At 40.0% G+C, this 26,110-nt stretch overlaps 1 protein-coding gene across 1 annotated transcript in view; it reads right to left on the bottom strand.

Annotated features, from left to right (window-relative positions):
- The window catches only part of Pja2 (praja ring finger ubiquitin ligase 2), a 55,636-nt gene extending 41,766 nt beyond the window's left edge, over window positions 1-13,870 (bottom strand). The window contains exon 1 of the mRNA XM_050153467.1: window positions 13,717-13,870. The gene's annotated coding sequence lies outside the window, so the exon portion shown is untranslated. The remainder of the gene's footprint in view (window positions 1-13,716) is intronic.
- Between the last annotated feature and the right edge of the window lie 12,240 nt (window positions 13,871-26,110).

Here is a 26,110-nt window from a genome sequence, read left to right on the forward strand (position 1 = left end):
GGGAGGCAGAGGCAGGTGGATCTCTGTGAGTTCGAGACCAGCCTGGTCTACAGAGCGAGTTCCAGGACAGGCTCCAAAGCCACAGAGAAACCCTGTCTCGAAAAAACAAAACAAAACAAAACAAAACAAAACAAAAAAAAAAACAGAAAAAAAACCTTTTGTTTTTCTGTGTCTAGAATTCCTTTTCAAACTTTCTCAGGTTTTATGTGGATGTAGTCAGCCCCACATTGGCATGCCAATTTGTTGTAGGAGGCCGCTTATTCATTCCCAGCTGCACAGCCCTGAAATAACCACACAGAAACTGTATTAATTAAATCACTGCTTGGCCCATTAGTTTTAGCTTCTTTTTGGCTATCTCTTAATTTAATCCATTTCTATTAATCTGTGTATTGCCATGTGGCTGTGGCTTACCAGGTAAAGTTCAAGCATGTGTCTCTGGCAGTGCTACATGGCTTCTAACTTCACCTCCTTCCTCCCAGCATTCAGTTTAGTTTTCCCTACCTACCTCTGTTCTGCCCTGCTCTGCTATAGGCTCAAGGCAGTATCTTTATTCAATAATGGTATCCACAGCATTCAGAGGGGAATCCCACGTCAGTCAATCCCACATATATGTTTTGCTCCCCTAGAAAACTCTGAATAACAAAAATAATATGTATAATACCTAAACAGTAGTTGAATAAATGAGACCCTTTCACTTGATGGAAATATGGTAGCAAATTAAAGATTTGCGTCTTCTCACATCAAGATCCAGATCAGACATGTGATTTCCAACCTTAAAGGTCCAGACTAGAAGGTGATTTACCCACTTTAAACCAAGCAGAAAATCTCTTACAGGTGTGCCCTACATTTCTGGACTGTAGCTCATTCCAGATATAGTCAAGTTGACAACCAAAAATATACACTGTGGTGGTTGGAAAGAAAATGGCCCCCAAAACGAGTGACACTATTAGGAGGTGTGGTCTTGCTGGAATAAGTGTGTCATTGTGGGGGCAGACTTCTCAGTGTGACAGTCAACTTCCTGTTGCCTGTAAGATGTAGCACTTTCAACTCCAGCACCACATCTGCCTGCACACTGCCATGCTCCCACCATAATGATAATGAACTGAACCTCTGAAACTGTAATGGAGCCACTGGTATGGGACAATTGTATTCTGTCAATTATGTTTTAAATAAATGCTGATTGGCAGTAGACAGGCAGGAAGTACAGGCGGGACAACCAGACAGGAAGTAGAGGCTTGGCAATGGGAACAGGAATAGTCCGGGAAGAAGGAAGCTTCAGTCCTGCCCAGACATGGAAGAAGGAAGATGTGACCTGCCCCACCGAAAAAGGTACCGAGCCATGTGGCTAACATAGATAATAATGATGGATTAATATAAGTGATAAGAGCTAATAAGCCTGAGCTAATAGGCCAATCAGTTTATGATTAATGTAGACACTCTGTGTGATTTCTTTGGGACATACCAGCTGTGGGAACTGGACAGAACAGAAAACCCAACAAGCAGGCCCTCATGTTACAAGCCACCTCAATTAAATGCTTTCTTTTAAAAAAAATGCTTTCTTTATAAGAGTTGGCATGGCCATTGTGTCTCTTCACAGACTAAACTAAAACAGCCATCACACCTACCAATAACTATATTAAATGCAAATGACCTAAACATCTCAATGAAAAGATAAATTGTTAGTAAAAGTGAGTTACAAGGTTGGAGATGGCTCTGCAGTGGTTAAGAGCAAATACTGTTTTTGCAGAAGGGAGCTCAGTTCTCAGCACCCACATGATGTTTGTAACCTGTCTGTAACTCCAATTCCAGAGGATCTAACACCTCTGCTGACTTAGAGCTTCTGCATGCACATAGTGCACATCCATATAATTAGGCATATGCACATACAAATACTTTTTTTTTTTTTAAAAAAAGAGCAATTTAAAGCAAACACACTTTAAATAGGAAAGAATGAAAATTAAAGGGTGGGAAAGATCTATCACACAAGCACTGATCAAAAGAGTGATAGAAAAAATTGTATTACTATTAAAACAGACTTCAGAGTGAGGAATACTTCAGATGGGGGGTATTAGTTAATAATAATGTGGTCCATATACCACAATGCATAATAGTTTTAGACATCCATGTGTACAAAGAGAGGTTTAAAAACAGTAAGTAAAACGAAACAGAAAAGAAACAAGATATATTCTCAGTTATATTTGGAGACTTCAAGTCTTCTCTAAATGATTAACAAAATAACTACAAAAAAAAAAAAAACCAACAACAACAACAAAAAACCCAAAACCCAAACCAAAAAAGAATTAATAAAAACCCACCTCATTAAGGTAAAGGAAATCAATCAATTTTCCCTGGCACTTAAGAGACCACTCTATTCAAACTAACAGATTTGAAGACTACATGGAACAAATACCAAGACCAACCACGATGAAGCTCCCCCTCAAAAAAAAAAAAAAAAAAAAAGGGAAGCTAAGCTTGAAAAATTCTGTAACCATTTATAAGATCAAAAACACTAATGGCACAAAAATATTTTTTAGAAAATATAAAAGATATATTCCCAAGCTAGCATTACCACAATAAAAAGAATTAAATGAAAAGGTAAAAAGGTATCCTCATGGACAAAAGGTAAAAAAGAAAAAAAAATACTAATTAAGGTTTAACTACAAGGTGACACATTTGAAAAAAAAACACTATTATATTTTAAAACTACAGAAGATAAATCCATAAACATAGTAAAAAAAAAACAAAATAAAAAATTGTTTTTGACCAAACTCAATACTTACAGAGTTAAAATCCAGTATCTCCAAGAGAATGGAAATGAACTCAATATGACAAATGGTCACTTGCTTTGTTCTATTGAGGCTGCTTAGCAAACTTTGAGAGACTGGGTGGTTTTTATACAGCAGAGATTTATTTTTCACAAGTCATTTCTCTAGGGAGTTCAAGACCCAAGTCTGAGTAGGTCTGACCTGGCAAAGGGTTGCTTTCCAGTTCAGAGGCTATAGTGCTTTTCACTGCATCTCTATTTGGGGGTGAGGTAGCTGTTGGACTCTTTTAAAAATGATCTAACCACAAGGGGCAACATCACACACCCCAAAACTCCAGTTCTCCCAAATATTTCCATAATGGAGTTAATTTTCAACTCACAAATTTTGAGAAGAACACAAACACTTGGCTTAAGTAACACTTTATCATAATTTATGATATTGCAAGACTAAAATCAGAACGAGGACAAGAGTGTCTGCTATTGGCATTCTATTCATAATGGTGATGGAAGATCTACCAGTGCAGTAAGGGAAAAAGGGGAAGATAACAAACAGATCAAAACAAACAAACAAAAAAATTCCTTAACCACAATGGCAAAGAACTTCCAAAGAATCTATGAAATTAATTACCACAAGAAAGCTTTATACTTCAAGATCAATAAACAAAAACCAACTGCATTTTTATATAATAGCAATAATCTAGAAACAAATCTCAGGAAAGTTATAATACCATAAAATTATGAATATAAGAAACAAAACTGGTGTAATATCTGAATGTTGAAACTATAGTATGCTTATAAAAAGATAAACAAAAGGACCTAGATAACTGAAAAAAGGTTATGTTTGCAAACTAGGACACTCAATTAGGTATTAATTCTTCCCAAATTGATCTGTTTTAATACAATCCAAACGAAAATTCCTTTTCCTTTTCTTTTTTCTAGAAACAAAACGCTTCAACAGGTTCTATAAATAACTATTATAGCACCATGGCAAAAGACAACTTCAAGGAAGAGAGAGTGTATTTTAGTGTATGGGTCTATAGGTATGAGAATTCATGATGAAGAAGACATGACTTCAACCAAGACCATGAAGCAAAGACAGAGCAAACTAAAAGTAAGCATTTTTTTTTTAAATCTCAGAGACTCCCCTTAGTGACATACATCCTCCAGCAAATTTGTACTACCTAAACTTCCCCAAATAGTGCCATCAACTGTGGATCAAATGTTCAAATGCATAAAGCAATCGGGAACATTCTAATTCAAACTACCAGTACTATACATGTGTCCATGTTTATATGTACATGTGTGCCCATCTGTCATGAAGATCTGGAAGCCAGAGGTCAAGGTGAGGTGTTGGGTCAGGTAACTTTCTCTACTGCTCTTCATGTGTATGTGTGCACACATACATGCATGTACATATGTATGTATACAGGGTCTCTTCACTGGACCTTGAGCTCATTAAGATTGGGTAGACCAGCTGGCTAGCAAGCTCTGGGTAGTCACCTGCCTCTGATCCATCTGTCTTTATTCCTTATTGCCAGAGTTACAAGCACATGGCCTTACTGGGCTTTTTTCTATGTGGTGCTTGGAATCTGAACTCAACCCTCCTGCTTGAGAAGCAAGCACTTCACCTACTAAGTAAGACATGCTCCCCAGTCCAGTCCTGGCCAAAATGATATTTTAAAAGAGCCCAAGAGTTTACATATCCTGATTTTAAGACTTATTACAAAGTAAAAATGCCATGATGATATAGTATTTTCAAAATTCAGGCACAAAGATCAACAGGACAATCCAGAAGCAGATCACATTTGTGGTCTACTAATAGTCAGCTAAATTCAACAAGAAAAGGAATGTTCTCAACAAATACAATTAGAATGACATATCCACTGATAAGAAAACAAACTATAAAAGCCTTTGATCACATCATAAAAAATCTAACTCAGAATGTACAATGTATCTTGATATAAAAATCAAAATGATTGCCTGGCATAGTGGCACATGCATTTAATCACAGAACTCTGGAGGCAGAAGCAAGCAGATCTGAGTTCAAGGGCAACCTGGTCCATAAAGTGAATTCCAAAACCCTGTCTTCTTGAAACCCCCCCCAAAAAAGAAAAAACAAAACAAATAACCCCCCCAAAACCAACCAATCAAAAAGCCCAACACCAAAAATATTAACCAATATTAATTAATAAAAAACATGAGGAAACTTGTATTTTATTTTGGAACTGGCAAGAAATTCTCAGAATACAGAAGCAAAAACCATAAAAAAAAAACCTCACTAGCCAAATTAATTCTAACTAAAAGCTCTTTTTAAGGGATTTTTGTGTGTGCCACATGAGTGAAGGTGTCTGTGGTAGCCAAGAGACATTAGAGCTGGAGTAATAGGCATCTGTGAGCAGACCAATGTGGGTGTTGAGAACTGAATTTGGGGCCTCTGGAAAAGCAGCAAGCACTCTTACTGTACAGCCATCTCCCCAGATCCTCCTTGTAACATGATTAATAAAAACACAGAGACATATATAGAGGTTCAATCTGAAAACCAGAAAAGCAAAGCAATCAGCCACTGGCTCTTACCTCGACCTCAGTCCAAAATGGTGATCCTGCCTCCAGGAATCTCAGAATGAGACTGAGAGCTGTCTCCTCCCATTTTATAATTCTCTCTAGTTCTGGGATTAAGGGCATGCACCACTACTGCCTGATTTCTATGTCAAGCTAGTGTGGCTACTAGGATTAAAGGTGTGTATCATTGCTTCCTGGTCTGTAAGGCTGGCCCATGTGGCTGTTTTACTTTTCTGACCCCCAGGCAATCTTTATTTACTAAAATACAAAAGAAATGTCACTACATTTCCCCTTTCTGTTTAAAATAAAAAGGGCTACAACTAATATAAGAAAAACTATAGAAAATAAGTAAAATAACTATATACAACATATACAGGCAATAAATACATCAACAATGCCTAGTCCATTTGCATTTGACAAATTCAGAGAAAATACTCCGTATCTATCCTATCTTGGTGAGTCCAAAGTCTTGTTCCTAATTTACTTCCTATTATAACTTGCTTTCCGCATCAGGTAAACAAGGAAAACCGTAACTCTAACTATCTGGTCTTCAACTCTTTCAGAGACCCAAGAAGGAAATATTAACTTGGTGTGGGAGTTTCTTATGTTTGTGTGTTGCTTTCATTGGTTAATGAATAAAAAAAAACTGCCTTGGCCTAGCTGATGGGGCAGAACTTAGGTAGGCAGAGAAGATAGAACTGAATGCTGGGAGAAAGAAGGGCGGAGAGAGAAGCCATGGATCTTCTGCCTGAGATGGACGCTGGTTAGAAACTTGCTGGTAAGCCACAGTCACGTGGCGATACACATATTAATAGAAATGGGTTAAATTAAGATGTAAGAATTAGCCAATAAGAAACTACAGCTAATGGGCCAAACAGTGTTTTAATGTGAATACAGTTTCTGTGTGGTTATTTTGGGTGTAAGTTAGCTGGGCAGCTGAGACAAACAAGGGACTCTCTTCTTGTAACATTAACTAAGCAAGAAGTACAGGTGACTTCTAAAAAATGTGAGTAATGACAGGAATAACTGGCTGCCTGGACAGTCACCCAAGATTTCTCTGTAACATTGGGGCATGCATTTTCAAATTACAGACCTAGCAAAACTGACAGACTTTTCTGTGAAGCAGGATATTCTGAAAGGCTGTCCTACCTTGTCTTGGCAAAATTTGGCAGTCACTTTCTTTTGTGTCCTGATTGTCCAGTTTGGACAGCATACTGTCAGCAGTCAAGGCAAGGGAAGTTTCTTGCCCAGTGGCTAACCTTTGCCACAACGAAAGTAAACTCCATATGGAATTTTTCCAATGACCATCATATTCTCTGAAGCAGACTGGTGCTGCCAGGGGCAGAAATGTCTCACTGTCATAAAAAAGAGCCTATATAATTAAAACATATTAAATGCCATATTCTGTAGATCTCTGAAGTGTTTGAAAACCACTTGTCTATCTAAAATATATCTTTGACCTTGAAAACATACCTAATGTGACTACAAGTTGATTTTAATAGGTGACTAATTACTAACCCACATTTCCTTATTATCTCAAAGTTTGTAATAATAATTTTCAAGATTAGAAATTTGCAATACATTATTAAATGAGATGTATAGGTACAATACCTTGAACAAAATTAGAAATGTATGTACTCTGTTTTAACAAAATTAATCTCGAATTTGTATCAATATACAAAATTTGTATACAATAAAAGTCCAATCCAATATAAAGCATTTATAACTAGTAGTTGCTTTTTATACAGTAGATTCAGTAATCTGTCTTTTTATCTTCTCATATCTAGATCCTCAGTTTTTCTTTTCAGAGTAGATTCAATAATCTAGTCTTTTATCCTATCATATCTATAATATCCATAATCCATGGAACAACCAAACACACCCACTCCACCTCTTGAGAATGCGGGCATTGTATTCTTAAATTTACTTCCTGCTGTTTGGGGGTGGGGGTGGGGGTGGGGGTGTGACAGTATCTTTAGGAGATCCTGAAAGTAAAATTTGGTTTAAATGTCAAGTACTAGGAGAGGTAGCTCTATCATTTGTTGTCTCTGTGTAATGGGAAAGTGCAGGTTTGTCTTGAGTCCGGGCTAGAGTAATTTCTGAGGCTGGATCATCTCAGTTAGCCACCTTGAAACTGTTCTGAGCAGTGTGTAGTCCAAAGCAGATCTGAAGTGGTGCTATAAGCTGAACAGCATCATATTAACATGGTAGAATTGTTATTCCGGGGCCCCATCCTCTTTCTGGAGACTTCAAAGATAACTATAGAAAAATTTATTGTTCACTGTGGAAAACTTAAACATATATATCAAAAGGGAAAGTTTGAATTTCAACAGATATATGTTCAAACAACGTTACGACAAAGATGAAAACAGGTATGGGGAGAAATAAAATTTTTGAAAACAGAGTTTTGATAACCTTAGTCCCTAGATTTTATCTCCCTTCTGTCCCACACCAGGTAGCTCCAGATACGAGACAGAAACTCTGAATTTTTCTTTTAACAACATGCTTAGATTTAGAGAAGAAAGCCAATTCCAAAGCCAGATTTGATTTTTAAATGAGTAGCAACTACCATTATACTGAGAAGTAGTGACATATGTTTGTTTAGGTAGTGGGATATTATCCTTCAGAGGATATTGGTATTCAGATTTCTCTTTGCTTGGTGATTCTTTCTGGATAGCTATCTTTTCTTCTTTAGGCTTCTAGATATCCAAGGTCTCTTGACTTTTTGAAGATGGGTATTTTCCTGCAAAGACACTCTTATGAGGTTTCCTTACAACCTGTATGATTGTCACCTCTGTGGATGAGTTGTCATTTCTCTGTATCGAGGTTCTCCTTTTCAAACTGAATCTTGATTAATTCTGGTGATATCCATAATTTTTCTTCTGTAGAAACAAGAGCAAAACCCTTTCCCCAACATTGGTCCCACATTGGGCGCCAAATTGAAACACAATTAATAAAAACTCATACAGATAATGGGGATCAACCTGAAGACCAAAAAAGCAAAGCTTTTATATCAACCTCAGTGAGGAAACAAGTGATCCTGCCTCCAGGAAACATCAGAATGAGACTGAGACTGAGAGATGTCTCCTTCCATTTTATGATCCTTTCTAGTTCTGGGATTAAGGTTGTGTACCATTACCACCTGGTTTCTATGGCAAGCTAGTATGATTACTGGGATTAAAGGTGTGTGCATTGCTTACTGGTCTATAAGGCTGGCCAGTGTGTTGCTGTTTCACTTTTCTGACCCTCAGGTAAGCTTTATTTATCAAAACACAAGTGAAATGCCACTGCAGCCTCTTGAAAAAGAATTACTATGATCAGAACTGGTTGTATCTGTTATCAATACCCGTCCTCAGGACACAAAGAGATAAGGCACAATCAAGAAGCATAATAACATTTTGAAGGTGCAGTTAGAAATAACTTGTCTAATACCAGACTGATTGAAAGGTCAAAAACTATTGACTAGGGCAGATACTCAGTAGCAGGAGCTGTCTATAAATCAGTTTGGCCCAAATAAACCACGGAAGAGAGAAAAGCTAGATGACTGAGTAGAGAACTGGCAAAGGAAAGGAGCTGAAAATGCCTCCTTACTGAACAGCAAATCAATCTGAGCCAAAAGGAATGAAAACCCCATCAGATCCTTTTGGACTATCAGGAAGATAAAGATTATTTACTGAAAAAGTAAATGAAACAATTTCTCAATGCCTGAACCTGATTAATAAAAGATGCCCAAAAGAAATTTTAGGCATAATGAATGACCTGATTCATAATATTCCAGATGCCAAAAAACTTGTTAAATATTGGATATGTACTGAACCTATCATAAATCCTATTGAAAATATTATCTCAATTTATGAGAAGGCCATTCTGGAAGGGGCTCAGCCTATTGACGAGATGTCATACACAATGAAAGATATTTTAACAATGAAGAGTCAAGAAAATATTAATTTGGGAGAAAGTACTGAGGAGGCTCATGCAATCAAGGGATATATCCAGGAAGTAAAAATTGAAGAAACAAGTATCGATTTAGAGCTAGAAAATCCAGGAGAGGAAAATGAATAGCAGAGGAATGTTAGTTTGTGGAAACAATCAAGACAAAGAAACAAAAAATCTATCCAACAATTTTATAACCCCTGATTTAAAAAACTGAAGCATGTTGTCTAATTAGGTATAATGTATCTTCTACACCATGTTTGCACCTGTCCCTGACCAAGAGAGACCAGCTGGCCTTCAGAAAACAAAAACTCAAGGAATATCTATTAATATGAAAAGCAATGTTTCCATACAAACAAGAAAATCATATATCCAGAGAACAGCAAGTGACGACAACTGAAGATCAGGTTCAAGAAGGTAAGAAAGTTCTGAAACCAAAACTGAAATGGCCAATAAAGAAAATACTGAAAACAATTGCATTCCATTAAAACATGATGAAGTAATCAGTTCAGAAATACACAACTTGAAGGATAATATTATCAACTAGAGATGCTTTCCAAGCTCAGACTATTACATCAGACCAGACATGTCACCTTAAAACAATAAAAAGATGCGAGTAACTGCAGAAAAGCCTGAACAGAATACTAACATGCCTAAAAAAATAAGTGTCTGGTTATTATGGTCAGGTTGTTCAGTGTAAGATTAATTCATTTAGAAAGCTTCCGAATGTCAAAGGTGAGAATCCTGAAACATCCAAGAAACTTCCCACTACTGTGTCTAAAGCTTAAAAGGCTCAGTCTGCGCCTGGACATGAAATCAGTATTAGAGCCTTTTCTGACTGAGGTAGAGGTATGAGCCAGTGCTGCTTTGGTTTTATGGTCTTCAGGCTGAACCACAATATGTCTCTGCTTTTTTTTTTTTTTTAAATAATTTTGCCAACACCTCACATTTACAGTTTGGAAACAAAACAAAACAAAATCTTCATATTGAAATGTGTGTTTTCTTGCCTGTCAATGCTGTATAAAGATCATATTTCAAAAGCTTTAAAATTCATTGAGAAAAGCAGCTTTCTAAAAATGGCTATATGATCTGAAGGAAACCTTTACAAATGACAACGGTTATCAGCATTGTTTGCTGTCCAGTAAATAAATACAAGTTAAAATTCACTGTGAACCAGGAATGATAAGATGCCTATAATCTCAGTAGTCAGAAACCTGAGGCAGGAGGATTAAGAGTTCAAGGATAGCTTAGGCTACATTGTGAGTTCACAACAGTCTCAGCTACAAAACAAAATCTCTTTTTCAGAAAGACCAAGAAAATAAATGAGTAAAAAACAAAAATAAAAATCAGTGTAATACATATATACTAAAAGGGTGTGAGAATGTAGATATAAAGCAAACATGTCATTGGCAGACAGCTAAAACAGGGTAAAGATTAAACATTCAGTTTCCATAGAAAACCATAAATACCACTTGTAGAGATATTTTTTCAGGCATAAAAAGTTTTTAATTCACATAAGAGCTCAGATTGAATGTTCACGCACCTTTACTAATAACAACCCTAAATCAGCAACAACCCAAATACCCATAAATAGATGACTAAAACAGTAGTAAATCAACTATCATCAACTACTTCACAATAAAAGCAAGTGAAGCAGTTAAACACACACAATTATCTTCAAAAACATGATACGAAGAAAAGGCAGACACAAAAGAAATAATTTCACTTATATGAAATTGCAGACTAAGAGAAACCAATGTTTTCAGAGAGATGAAAATACTATCCTGATTGTGTTATATTTTATTCTGTGGTAGTGGCCATTAAGAGTATACTTTTATGAAAACAAAATGAGTTGTACATTTTAAATAAGTACATTTCATTATGTCTAATTTAATGCCAATAAAGTTGACTCTGAAAAGATAACCTCTTTCAGGAAACTAGTATACAAGCTGCACTGGTAATATCCAAAGAGAACCACACATATAACTGAAAAGATGTCAAAAAATAAAGTTTTTTAAACATATCAACAAGAATGAAAATAATAGGTGTCAACAAGATGGCTCACTAGGGAAAGGTGCTTGCCACGAAGCCTGACAATACCCATCTAATACCCAGAACCCCATGAGAGAAGAATTATCTCCCACAAGTTGTTCTCTGACCTCTCCATGCATGCTGTAGCAATATACAATATACACGTGTACAAACACACACATGCGCACGCTCTGTTTTTAAAAATGAAAATAATATTATCTTGGAAAACTAAAAATAGAAGGCCATGTTTTAACTTAGTATTGGCTATTAGAAAGCGTTGTGAAATATTTTTAATGCTAGCATTCACCTTAAAATAAAAAATAACACCGTATTTTAACTATTAACTCTACTATTCAATAATATGTACTACCTACCCGGCAATTCAATGAACAAAATGTTACAAAAACTAGAAAGAAAACCACAAAACTGCCTATTTTCAGATAATTAAAAACTAAATAAAAACATAAGCTCCATGAAAAACGGAACAAAACAAGCTTTCGTATTTCCAGAGACAGGAAAAAGTTACCTTTCATCTACAAACAGCAACCAACCATAAAGAAGTGGAAATACTGGGAAGGAATGTCAGCTATATATGGGGGTTAACTAAAGCTTTACTATAAAGCAGGATGTGAAGAAAAACCTGAGGACAAACTTGAGAGGGGGTTTATGACTATAAAATAGTTCTAAGAATTCATACAGAACCTTATTCAAAATAGGGATTTTAAAATTTAAATTACAATTGGTCTGAAGATCACCTAGAAAAAATAGTCAAAATACCTTTGAAGAGAGTAATAACGAGGGTTAGATGTCTATCAAATTTAAATACTCAAGTCCTTTAGCTCTGCAAATCTATCATGGACCTGTGCTCCAGAAAAGTGTTTCAGGGATTAACAGTGGCTGGATCTTGGGATGGAGGAAATACAAGGGACACTGGTAGTATTTTTAGTCTTCCACACTGTGAACCCTTCTAAAATCAAAGACTTAAGTTTACAATTCAGCATCAACCAATCAGTGAGCTACCTTCAGTATAAAGCGTACCTTCCAACTGTAATCAATTTACACGGGTTTCAATAGGAAAGTTTAATTAAAGTCCATCTAATTAAAGAAATATGTTGGACTCTTAGAACATGAAACAAGGGACTGTGTCCAAGACATGTAATTAGGTGAAGAAAAGAGCCTTACACAAAATGTGCTCGGTATAGCCCTCACCCCCACCCCCACATAGGCCAACTCTGCATGTATGTGTCTAATTTAAAGGTGCATTTGGGGAAGCACTTTGAAGGACGCCCACCAAATCTCAATAGTGGTGCGGCACCGGAGGGGGACAATGTTCACATTTTACTTAGGACTCCTTCCTTTATACTGCTGAATTTCACACCAAGGCTGCATGTCTGTAATAAAAGATTAAAGTTACTGCATATAAAAACGACATGAAATCCAGAAGACAAGCACAAAAACGGTTACGTTTATTTCTGCAATTTTGATGTTTATTGACATACTCTTCAGACGACCTGGGAGTCTTCAGCCACGGTGACTGCCATCTTAAAAGAAATAGGAGCAAATATTTCGTGATGAAAATAGGAGAACTAAGGCCTCTTTAAAAAGAGAATCGTATACTTGGCAGAACGAGGAGACTCAAAGCAGTGACTATGTAGACAGGTTTGTTTTTTTTTTTTTTTAATGCCCGAAGAGAAAAACCTCCCCGATTCTTCCAGGAAAAAAAAAAAAAAAACTATTTACCTTCTCCCCTTTTCTCTAACTTGGTCTGGGCAGCTTTCAACTCACCATTTTGTAAGTGCGCAAAAATGATTAACCAGGAGGAATCTTGGGGTGGGGGTGGAGGCGGGGTGGGGGGGCGGCCCTGAAGGTGCCTCTCTGACAGGCGTGCTCGGGCCTAACGCTGCTGCCCGAGAAGGCGCTAGGCCACTGGCACCATCTGACAGGGTGTCTGGGGGCCTGGGCTTCGGTGACAACCGGGGAGGACGCAGAAACGGGGGACAGCGAGGGGCCGGGGAGGAAGGCGTGCCCCACGGACAGGGGCCCCGCAGGCCTGCGACGCCGTGGTCCACCGCGTCGGGCCCGAGGGGTGGGCGGCACGGGCGGGCTGCGAGAAGGGGGAGGGGGGCAGGCGCCAGGTCCTTGGCCCGGGCACCAAGGACGGCGGGGGAGCTGGCGAGAGCGGGCGGGCGGGCGCGACGGGCGGCTCGGGCTAGAGCGCGGCCCCGATCGGGCTGGATGAGGCCCGGGAGGCCAGCGGCCTCCCAGCCGCCAACCCCACCCACCATGGCCGGCCGCGGCCCGGCCCGCTCCGCAGGAGCCACCACCGAAGCCCAGGCGCCGAGGCAGCGGCTCCGTCACCCAGATCCCCTCGGACCAAACCAGCCAGATTGGGGAGAAAGAGAGAGAAAAAAAAAAAAATGTCCCCTCACCGGAATGTGCAGCGGCTCCAGAGCGAGGTCGGCGCTCGGTCCTCCACCCGCCACCACCGCCTTCTTCTCCGCCTCCGACTCCTCCCCCGCCGGAACGCGCAGCGGCTGCAGCGGCGGCGCGGCGGCGGTGGCGGCGGCGGCGGCGGCGGAAGCAGAGGCGGCGGCGGTGGCGGCGGCGGCAGCGCGTCCCGCCCCTTGCGCTGCGAAGGAGGCGGAGGAAGTCAGCGCTTTCGTCCCGCCCCCTGGAGGCTCGGCCAATAAGATCCGCGACCCTCGACAGGGAACCCGCACGCGTCCAATCGGAGACCGAGAAGTGGGCTTACGTCAGTGGCTGGACGTGGCAGAAAAAGGGAAAATATCTCTGGCTGTCTCTCCGCCCGGCTCCCCAGGCGCTCTCCGAGGGCCGTCGCTGATTGGACGCCGAGCGGGGGAGCCGCACTCGGCCCCGCCTCCTGTCTGGCCCTGCGCCTTCCCCTGCAGCACTGCGACGTTTGGGGGCCGGGGCGGGGCGCCGCGGCCCGCTGTGCCGGTTCAGCCTTTTGTGGTTTGGGCTGGGAGAGAAGGGCGGGGTCTCCTGGCAGGAAAGGGAGTGTGGAGAGCCGAGCGGGGGACTGGCGCAGTTACACTTCTCGGCATTCCCTCAGCCCCCAGCAAGATGGAGGTGCTGGATTCCGGGCCGACGCCACTAGAATTTGCAGCTCAAGTACAAGAAAATATGTGCAGTTTAAGTACAAGGAAAGGAAACGCCAAACGATGGCAGTTCCCATAGCAGCGGGAAGGTGGTCGTTTGCTCGCCCTGACGGCACTGCGCCACCGATCGGGGGCGGGGAGGGGGGCTCCTTCCCCCCCGCTCTGGTCTCCGATTTTGTTCCCATAGGGCAGGTAGAGTAGATCTGGCCTGACCAGAGTTAAGCAGCTGACATCTCTAAGCTAAATCGGCTGTCAGGCTGGGAGGTAACAGCTCTCGACACACATCACCAGAATAAATACAACAGCTGGAGTCCCTGGACACCTTGCTTAATTTAAACGCAGTCACAGTTGAAGTTCATTATGTCAGTGATACACATGTCCTCTTTTCTCATCCTGAAGCCGGTCCGCTTCTCTAGTTACAATCCAGCTTTCTTCTTTACCTCCCCGCCCCCATCTTCAGCTCCATCGCCTAGTGCCTAAAGCCCGGGATATATTTAACACGTCGCCTCCCCCACGAATTAAGACCCCACTTCTTGTGATGTCCTTTAACTGTAAAATCTGCCAGTGAACTGGAACTATTTTTTTTTTCGCCATTGATGTAAACAATTTGTGGGAAATTTCCCATGCAAACCTAGACCACGAGAATTGGCTAGACATTTTTGAAACCAAGTTTAATTCCCAGACTACTACAGTAGCATGTATTTTATTGGAAAATGATATTACTCTGTCTTTTACGCGTTTCCAAGTCCTTGCCTTTTTGAAAGAGAATTTATATTTTAATTACGTTCCTCTAATTTCCCCCTTTAAATTCTTGCAGATGGGTTTAGTTTAATACACTAACCGGCTGGCAAGCAGGGGGATTCTCAAATTTCAATAGTTTTCATACCATAACTGTGTATACTGCTTGCAGTTTTGTTTTGTTTTTTTTTTTACGTTAATATATTTTTCTTCAACTTCTAAAGAGAGAATTATGAGAGTACTATAAGTGGAAAAACAATATCACCTTCCAACTAAATTGAGAGTAACTAAGAAAAAAATGAACTAAGAAAAAAAATGAGCTTTCAAACCTGGTTGCCAGCTGTGATGGCTTTCCTTGGCTGTCAACTTGAATGGAACTGAAACCTGTAAGAGACAGTTTGCTTGGTTTGAAGTGGGTGAGTCCAATTCTAGTCTGGATCTTGGAGGTAGGAAGACACACCTCTGATCCTGGTCTTGAGGTGGAAAGACACACACCTTTAATCTGCCCGCCTCCTTCTGAAAGTCTATAAAAGGACATGGAAGAAGGAAGAAGGAAGCTTTGCTCTTTACTTGTTTGATCTGGCCTAGCTAGCACACCCCATTCCTTCAATAGCACTGGAGCCTACTTATTTGGGTTTCCAGTATATACTGAAGACCAGCTGAGACCCCAGCGTGATGGGGCTGAGCAACTACTGGATTGTTATAATTGGGGCGGCGGGGCTGCGTCCCCAGCACCCCGACCGCCTGCTAGCTTATGCCCCGAAATAATTACACGGACACTGTGTTCATTTAAATACTGCTTGGCCCTTCTAGCCTCTTCTCGGCTAACTCTCGCACCTGGACTAGCCCATTTCTAATAATGTGTGTAAGCACCCCAAGGTGCGCTTACTGGGAAGATTCTAGCCTATGTCCATCCTGGGTCAGAGCTTCATCGCGTGTCTCTCGCTCTGAGAGGAGCTGCGTGAAGTCTGAGCTCACTTCCTCTTCCTCCCAGCCTTCTGTTCTGTTTACTCCATCCACCTATGTTCTAAGCTATGAGGTCAAGCAGTTTCTTTATTACTTAACCAATCAACAGATTGATATATGACACTCCCACATCACTGGATTCTCGGACTTTCCATTCACAGGTAGACACTTGGATCAGTTGGACTGTAGTCTGTAAGTTATTCCACTAAATTACATATATATATATATTGAACTCTATATAATATGTACATACACACACACAGATAGTGTTCTGTGACTCTAGAGAACCCTGACTAATATACCAACTAAAGGCTTGTTCTTGAAAGGTTACATTATCAAACAGACATATGATAAAGACACAGCACTTGAATGACTTTTTTTTTCTTTTGGTTTTTCGAGATGGGTTTTCACTGTGTAACAGTTCTGGATGTCCTGGAACTAGCTCTTGTAGACCAGGTTGGCTTTGAACTCACAGAGATCCATCTGCCTCTGATTCCCGAGTGCTGAGATTAAAGGCATGCAACACCATCATCTGGCTTTCAATGACATTTTTATTGCAATGCCATTAAAGGATAGAAAAATAGATCCAAAATAGCAATCACTTACTCACTATGTAAGTCATTGTTTTTAATCTTGCAAACATATCCCAAGCACAGTCGTCCAAAACCTCACAAGTGATTTATGTTGCAGTCTGAGAAGTGCTGGGGTGGGGCTGAAAGCATGAACTCTAAGCCCAGACAGATAAATTCTCACACTAAATCCTGCATTTATAATTGTGTACTTCTTGTAATAGGAGGCCGCTCATTCATTTTTGGCTGCCCAGACTCAAAATAACCACACAGAAACTGTATTAATTAAGTCACTGCTTGGCCCATTAGCTCTAGCTTCTTATTGGCTAACTCTTACATTTCAATTTAACCCATTTCTATTCCTCTGTGTATCACCACGAGTCTGTGCTTACCAGGGAAAGTTCTGTCTAGCGTCTGTCTCTGGCAGGGCTACATGGCTTTTCTTGACTCTGCCTTCTTTCTCCCAGCATTCAGTTTAGTTTTTCCCTCCTAGCTCTATTCTGTTAAGCCACGGACTGAAACAGCTTCTTTATTAACTAATGGTATTCACAGTATACAGAGGAGAATCCCACATCACCTTCCCTTTTCTGTCTAAATAAAAAGGAAGGTTTTAACTTTAACATAGTAATGACATATATCAAAACAGGTATCAAAATAATTACAATTACAATATTTATGCTTTATCTTTTATCATAACTAAGGAAAACTATAACTATAGTTATCTATTCTACAACTCCATCACAGACTCCAGAAGGATATACTATTTCCTAAGTAAACAGGAAGTGCATTGTAAACAACTTCCAAAACTCTAGAAATGACAAAGACATTTTGCTGCCTGGACAGTCATCCAAAGTTCTTCTGTATCATTGGAGCATCCATCTTTAGTCTATTTATATTTATAAATATAAATATACTTATAACCTATATTATAAATATAGCCTATAAGCCTATTTATAATCTATATTAAGAAATATAGGTTAATAGATAATCATCTATAATAGTCAAGCTTGTAGTCATGTTAGGATTCCTAGATATATAGAGATATATTTCAGTTAAATAGGTATTCTTCAAATCTTTCAGAGACCTTCAGAATATGGCATTTAAAATGTTTTAATAACTTAGGACTTTTCATGACAATGAGACACATCTGCTCTTGGCTATACCAAGCTACTTCAAGAGGAAGATGGGCATTAAAGAGGCTCCTTATGGAGCTTGTTAGCCATTTGGGCAAAAAACTGCTCTTGTCTGGACTGCTTAGTGGTATGCTGTATGAAATGGACATACAGGACCCACAGGAAAATGACTGCTGAACTTGACTAAAGGTGAGACAATCCTTCAGGGTTCCTGCTTCATAAAAGAGTCTGCCAGACATTCTGCAGGACACAGAAGAAAGTGACTGACAAACTGCCAATATAGGTGGAACTGTCTTTGAAATTTCCTGCTTCATGGAAAAGTCTGCCAGAGACTATGGGGCCTGTAGTCTGATAATAAGTTCCCGTAGCATTACCAAAGAACTTTGGGTGGCTGTCCAGGCAGCGAGATGTTTCTGTGATTTGTAGAATTTTGGAAATTGTTTACAATGCACTTCCTGTTTACGTAGGTAATATATCCTTTTGGAGTCTTTGATGGAGTTGAAGAATAGATAGTTATAGTTATAGTTTTCCTTAATTTTGATAAAAAATAAAGTAGATATAAATACTATAACTGAAATTCTTTTTTGATACCTGTTTTGATATATGTAATTACTATGTTAAAGTTAAAACCTTCCTTTTTTAACAGAAAAGGGGAGATGATATGGGAAGTCCTTCTGTGTATGTGTTACTTTAATTGGTTAATGAATAAAGAAGCTGTTTTGGGCCTGTGATAGAGTAGAACAGAGCTAGGTGGGGAAAACTAAACTGAATACTGGAAGAAAAAAGGCAGAGTCAGGGAGAAGCCATATAGCGCCACCTGAGACAGATGCCAGAACATTACCCATGAGCCACAACCTCATGGCAATACACAGATTAATGGAGATGGGTTAAGTTAAGATGTGAGTTATCCAGAAATATGCTTAAGTTATTTACCAAACAATATTGCAAATAATATGTTTTCTGTGTGGTTATTTTGGGAGTCTGGGCAGCCGGGAAACGAACAAGCAGCTTCCTACTATAGCTTCTGAGTAATCTACTTATCTCTCTGACCTGGATTTACTATTTTAACATGTGAAAATAATAATACACATCTATAACAGATTAAACAACCCATTAAATGAAAAAATCATACCTAGAAGGAAGTACTAAATCCATATGAGTTTATGAGCTGTATTATTGTGTGCACATGAGATAATAGTATGTACTAGTGTAAATGTATTATGTGTTGCATAGTTGGCAAGGACTCCCTGAAGCAGCAACCACACAGTATGGTGTAGTCTTGAAAAATGTTCACACAGAACAACAGCATCTGTTTCATCTAAGAAGTTTTTGAAAATGTAAGTTTCCAGGTGTAGTCTCGGGCCTGAATCAGAAACTCCCATGGAGACCCAGCTATAGATAACAAACCTTCCAGGTAATCCTGATATACATATACATCAATAGCCGTGGGCATAATCCAAAGAATCGACCAGCAAAGAGAGGAACTGTGTTCTAGTCACAGTCTTAGAGTAAAGTCAACAAACATGGAAGTATAAAGACCTCTGATAATAGTTTTACATGTAAGCCAGTGGTTCTCAAGCTGTGGGCCGCCACCCCTATGGGAGTCAAACAGCCCTTTCACAGGGGTGGTGTATCAGATACCCTGCAAATACGATATTTGTATTACAATTCCTAACAGTAGCAAAATGACAGCTATGAAGTAGCAACAAAGGTAATAACTACGTTTGGGGGTCACCACCACATGAGGAACCATATTCAAGGGTCACAGGGTGAGACCCACTGTTATAAGCTTGGAGAATCCTAGCAAAACTGTCAGAAGTGACTTCCCCAGAACTCTAGAAATTAACCAACAGCCTACAACATTCAAAAAGGTTGTTTATCAAGACAGTCTGCAGCACAGCAAGCTCTGTGACAGGTGGACTTGCCGCATTCCACCTGTTGTTGTGTTCCAGTTGCTCTTTGCAAGTGACTTAAGTGACTCAGTGATTTGAGGGGATTTCTACAGAGGTTCTTCTTTGTAGCGTTCCCAATGAGGGTTTTTTTTTAGGTGTCTCTTTTTTTTAATTTTTATTTATTTATTAAAGATTTCCGATTCTTCCCCGCCACTGCCTCCCATTTCCCTCCCCCTCCCCCAATCAAGTTCCCCTCCCTCATTAGCCCAAAGAGCAATCAAGTTTCCCTGCCCTGTGGGAAGTCCAAGGACCACTCACCTCCATCCAGGCCTAGTAAGGTGAGCAACCATACTGCCTAGGCTCCCACAAAGCCAGTACGTGCAGTAGGATCAAAAACCCATTGCCATTGTTCTTGAGTTCTCAGTAGTCCTCATTGTCCACTACATTTCCTTGGACAATTTCGAACCCAAATCTTTGTCTCCTGGGTAATAAGGACATTGTGTGTCACCTTCTGCCTGGATTTCTATTTGGCACCATGTTTTGGCCAATGTTGGGATGAGTGGGAAGCGTAGGCCATGTGTTTTCATTTATTGCCTAAGCATTGTTAATTCCTTGCTGCGCTCAGACCTTCATTATATGGATTTCCCTGCTCACGTCTTTTCTTCCAGAAGGAAGGTTCATCTGAGCAAAGTTATCAGTAGCAGTTGCAACCAGGAACCCACAGATAGGAGTTTTGAATTTTTAGCAGGGAAACATATTTTTGGCTCAGATACATATTTCTTCAACAATAGAATACTTTCCAAATCTTGGTAAACTTCTGATTCATTCCCTTCCAGGTAGTGATGTGGGATGTCCCTCTGTATGCTGTGAATATGTTTTATTACCATTGGTTAATAAAGAAGCTGCTTTGGCCTATGACAGGGTAGAATATAGGTAGGCAGGAAATTCAAAGATAAAGGAAAAAAGAAGGTGGAGTCAGAGAGATGCCGGCAGCCACCCAAGAAGCAAGGTGTGAGGTAACAAGTAATGAGCCTCGCAGTAAAATATAGAATGATATAAATGGATTAATTTAAGCTGTAAGAAGTAGTTAATAATAATACTGAGCTAAGAGGCCAAATAGTTTGTGATTAATATTAAACCTTAGAGTGGTAATTCAGGAACTGGCGGGCAAGAGGGAAACCTTCAGTTACAAGGTAGTTTTGTGAGTCATTATCCACTTTCAGTTTTCTTTACCCCGAATTTAATTCTCATCTGGCTTAATTCTTTGCTTCCTGGCCTGTCTTAGGTGGAAATGCAGGCCTGAGTCTTAGTTAGACCTTGTTGATCAAAACCTCCCCTCATCTGTTTACCTTACAGTTTCGAGGCACGTGTTTCTATTCATTTCTCATTCAGATTTTCTGGAATTTGTTTAATTACCATTTTTTAAAGTAGCCTCTTCTTGCCTGGGCTCATCTGATTCATCTTGCCCTTTGCTAGACAGCCTCAGTAATACCAGTTTCTAGGCCTCTGCTCCTGAAGTTACAGATGCCACAGGAGCTGCCTCTACCTCCACATCTCACCACGGTGTTAGCCAGGGTTGTTTTTGTTTTGCTTTAATTTTGTTTATTTATTTCAGGCGTATGTGTGTTTACCTACATATATGTGTATGTACCACACATATACCTGGTATGTATGGAATGTGGGTGATACTTTGTTTGTACTATAGCAAATAAAGTTTGCCTGAAGATCACAGTGTGGAGCTAAGCCATACTAGTTAGCCGTAGAGGCCAGGCAGTGGTGGCACACAGCTTTAATCACCTTTAATCCCAGCACTTGGAGACAGAGGCAGACGGAAGTCTGAGTTCAAGCCCACCCTGGGCTACACAAGACTGATTCAGTCCATGTTAGCTACTTTAACCTAATTCTTTGAGACTCTAGCTTGTAAATCCATCATTTCATCATCAGATGCCAAAGTCCTCTGAACACGTTTCTTCTAAGAAACCATGGCGTAATTAAGCACTCTAGCTAATATCTTTTCAAGGCTGAAGTGATATTGCTTAACCCCGTAGAACTCATGAGTTGACCTACTGGTAGGAGAGTGTGGAAGATGGGAGAAGCTCTTCTTTGTGCTGTAATTTAAATGCCTCATGTGACCGGCTGAGTGGTGGTTGAGGGCCCATGCAATAGGTTTTAAAAATAAACCAGAAACACTGTGTCAATTGCATCTTCTGACATCATTTGTCCTGTAGATTATTATATCTGTACTTCTGAAACTGCTGTCACTGGCCAAGCAATATCGGCATCGCCCAGAAATTGTTAGAAGACTCAAATTTGGAGGCTGCCTCTCACATCAACAGACAAGTTAAATCAGGCACATGGGAAGGGGGCTTGGTAATCCATACTTAGTGAGCGCCATGGGTAACTCTAATTCGGGGTAGATTTTGAGAAACACTGAGTTATAATGAACATCAGCATTAGGTTGAAATTAACAAAAATAAGATTTTGACCCTCGGCTTTTGTAGAGTTTAAGTACAGTTACATGGCAACTGTTGTGTACAAGTTTAAAACATGGAAAGAAGGTTCGCGCACACCTGTTTGTGTGTGTATGTGTGGAATAGATTTAAAAAAATTGCTTCTTCAGTCTTCAGCGCAGCCTCCTAACATACTTTCCTATTCTGGAGTCACTGGAAAGCCGAGAATTTCGCTTAGATCCTTTCCTTCCAGACTTCCACATATAATGCAGGTTCTGCCAATTAGAAGCACTCATGTAAGATTTGGAAGGCGAATGTGAACATCATAAGTCCATGTAGGGAGCCAATGAAGTCCTGAGTGAAGATGTGTGTTGTGAACAGGAGCACAGTCATGGCAAGGAGCAACGCTTCAGTCCTATGGAAGTGGCATAGCCTTCCCTGAAAGGATGCAGAGGGATGGCGTGGCCTTCCTTGGCTCCAAGGGCAAATGCTGGAAACATCCAGGTACTATCCCCACCCCCCACCCCCCACACGCATGGGCTATGTTTATGACCTGAAGACTGCTCCCCTACAGAGACTGCTCCTAGGAGACTAGCTAACCCGGCCTCCTTGTTTATCTATATGTAATAACCCTGTCTACCTGTTCAGGTGTATATAACAAACACACTGAATTTCTGGGGTGCTGCAGCTTCTACAGCAGATAGCTGGTTCCCAGCTTTTCTGTGTCCATGTGTCTGTGCTTTCTTCAGTCCCTCAAAGCCCCAGCTAGGACCGTACCCAGGCTGTGCAAGGGTGTGGCAAGTCAAAGCTAGCAAAAACCTCCAGGGCCTGTGAGGAGAGCCAGCCTGCTGTCTGGTACAGAGCTCTGTGAAAGTGCAGAATTAGGGGTAGAGACGCCCACTCTGCTGCTGTGGCTTCTGCTGGGAATGGTTGGCACAAGGTGGGCATTGCAGTGCTGAGTCTCCCTGGACTAACACCAGTTCTTGGGACTTTGGGCTTTTTGTTTTCTTTTCTTTTATTCTTGTGGGAAGGATAGATGTTCTCTTGGTAGCCTAGTGTAACTCTGATGTAATTTTATATTTACTTATATATGAATGTATCTTTTATATAAATGAATTTTATTTATATGTAATTTAACAGATGCTTGCATTTGAGTCTGTTCTGCCAGTCTTCTCTAAAGTAGTGTGAACCTTGCCTAAACTTGCTAGAATGATTCTAAGCAGTATTGTGGGTTACCCAGTTTTCCTTTTGAAATGCTGAGGTATAGTGCTATTATGTATATGAACTAAAATTTTATGATTTATTCTGAATGTGGGTCGCTTTTGATTTTCTTGCTGGGCACTGGGTAAATCATTCTGTGTAAAGACTTACATCTAAAGGGAAACTTTCTTAGAGTTGCCCCTGTCTCTCTGTACTTCCATACTCTTCTGTAACATCACCCTTTCATCTTTTTGTCTGACTTTCTGAGAGTGTTCAAAACTCTATATTTAATTGCTTCTTTTGACTTGTTATTTCACTCACTCTATCTTTCATTTCTATGATTACTTTTCATAAAACTTTGCTCTTTATGAACATGATATTATTTTTTATTTCTCCGAAGATTCAGCTAAGGGTTTCCTTTTCATTTTGAAGGTTTCCTCCTTTCTCTAGAATGAATTCCTTTATTTCAGCGCCATTGTTAGCGTCTTTCCGCTTTAGCATTCCTCTTTCTTCATGTGCATGTTAAAATTGGTTTGGGTTTGGATCTGCAAATAATACATGTATTGGAAATTCCGTGACTTTGGATCTGCCCTTACTTTAAGAGTAGCTAGCGTTTTTTACCCCTTCCAAGCTGTTTTGAGTCTGTAGCTTTCATGTCTGAACCCATCAGTAATACTCAAAACTATTTTCTAAAAATGTGTTGCTATCTCTGTATTGATGTCTCCCAGATATTATAGTGCCAAAAATATGAATTAGGATATTAAACTTATTTAAAGTGGATTTTTTTTTTAGCCTTTGTCTGTCTGAAAAGAGATTTGTTTTTTAAATGTTTTTGCACTCAGCATCACGCAGTGCTCCGTGGTCCAGTATGCCAGCTCTCATAGCTGTGGAGCACTTCAGACATCACACATCCTTCTGAGACACATGGGAATAAAAACAATAAAAAAAACTACAAAACTTTTTTTTATTTTTTTATTTTTTTTATTTTTTTATTTTTTAAATATAATTTTTTTATTGAAAAAAAAAAGATTTCCGCCTCCTCCCCGCCTCCCATTTCCCTCCCCGTCTCCCTTTTCAATACTTTCAAATATATAATGTTATTAACAGCTTCCACATTAAGTATTAATACTTTATGTTAGGTTTTAAATTTAATTGTATCTTACTTTTTGCTTTTGAACTTGAGCTACTGGAAAACTACAAATGATGTGTGTGATCCGACCCATTCTGATGGACCTGTTTCCGGTCCAGGTCTTTCTTCCTGCTGACTGATGAAGTAACAAAACCTAGCATTCTAATCCTCAACAGCTCGGGAGCAGCTTAACTCTCCTTGTTCTCTACTTCCACTAAGACCCCTTTCCAAGTTGTTTTGAGTTTGTAGCTGTCACGTCTGAATCCATCAATAATACTCAAAACTATTTTCTAAAAATGTGTTGCTCTCTCTGTATTGATGTCTCCTTTCCCATTATCTCCGTGACTCTGATGTTTGGTTAGAAAGTTCTCTACTACTATTCTAATGTATTCAGGAGGAATAAGAGAGAGCATGCTATTTTGAACACACACATTGGCAAATAGATTACTCAAGCCCAGCGGGCATACTCTGGGTTGTATGCCCATGTGAGTCTTGAGCACTGGCAAGAATAGGGAACTGTAGACAGTAGAGATTCTTTCAACTCACAACAAATCCTATACTTTTAAGGGGAAGATGTCAGACTGAAAGTGACTACTCATATTTGCTCATGTTGAGAACATTAACGGGGTTGTAATAGAAACTGGCTGGTTAAAGAACAAAAGACAGAATTGAAAGGCTTATTTCCTAAAAGACAGTTCCCAGAAGACTGGAGAGTCTGACTTGGGAAACTGGCAGGAGCAAAAGGAGGTTGGATATATAGCTCTATAGCTTGAGGCTTGCAGCATAGCCAAACGGGCAAGCACATTGCAGCCACTCCAGTGCATGGGATGGGCTGACCTGGCTTGCTCCAGTACATGGGATGGGATGAGCTGGCTTGCTCCAGTGTATGGGATGGGCTGACCTGGCTTGCTCTGTTACAGGCTCGCAATTACTTGGCTGCTCAAAAACTGGCTGCTGTTCTGCCAAAACAAATCCTTCTCTGACCATGCTTCTTTATCTCACCTGCTCCCTAGCCAAAGTCCCTGGAAAGGGTATCTGGTTACCAGAGCCTAAATCATGTGCCAGCAAAAAGAGGGACAGTGGTAGTTGATACTTTCTGATACTATAATTAGAACATCTGCCTCTGCATAAAATTTATACGGTAGGGAATTCTTCAAATAGGAAGGAATTCAAATTCCAAAAGAAATGACCAACATCCATTGTAGGACATCTAGCCAGTATTAGAACAGCATTTAGCATTAACTTTTTAATGTGTGGATGTTCAAGACACTTACCATATACATTTTAATTAAAGTAATTGCAAAACACAGAGACAAATAAGCTATGGGATCCATAATACTTTATGATCTGAGTAATGGAAAAATTAAAATCTAAAAAAATAAGAAGAGTTGACTGTCTTAGTTATGGTTTCTACTGCCGCAATTAAACACTAGGACCAAAAGCAAGTTGGGGAGGAAAGGACTTACACTTCCACATCACTGTTCATCATCGAGGGAAGTCAGGACAGAAACTCAAGCAAGGCAGGAATCTAGAGGCTCGAGCTGGCACAGAGGCCATGGAGGAGTGTTTCCAAATGGCTGGATCCTCATGACTGGCTCAGCCAGCTTACAGAACCCAGGACCAGCAG

The sequence above is a fragment of the Alexandromys fortis genome, unplaced genomic scaffold (assembly GCF_014885135.2).
Source record: "Alexandromys fortis isolate MF-2015 unplaced genomic scaffold, M_Fortis_MF-2015_v1.1 scaffold_61, whole genome shotgun sequence".
NCBI lineage: Eukaryota > Metazoa > Chordata > Mammalia > Rodentia > Cricetidae > Alexandromys > Alexandromys fortis.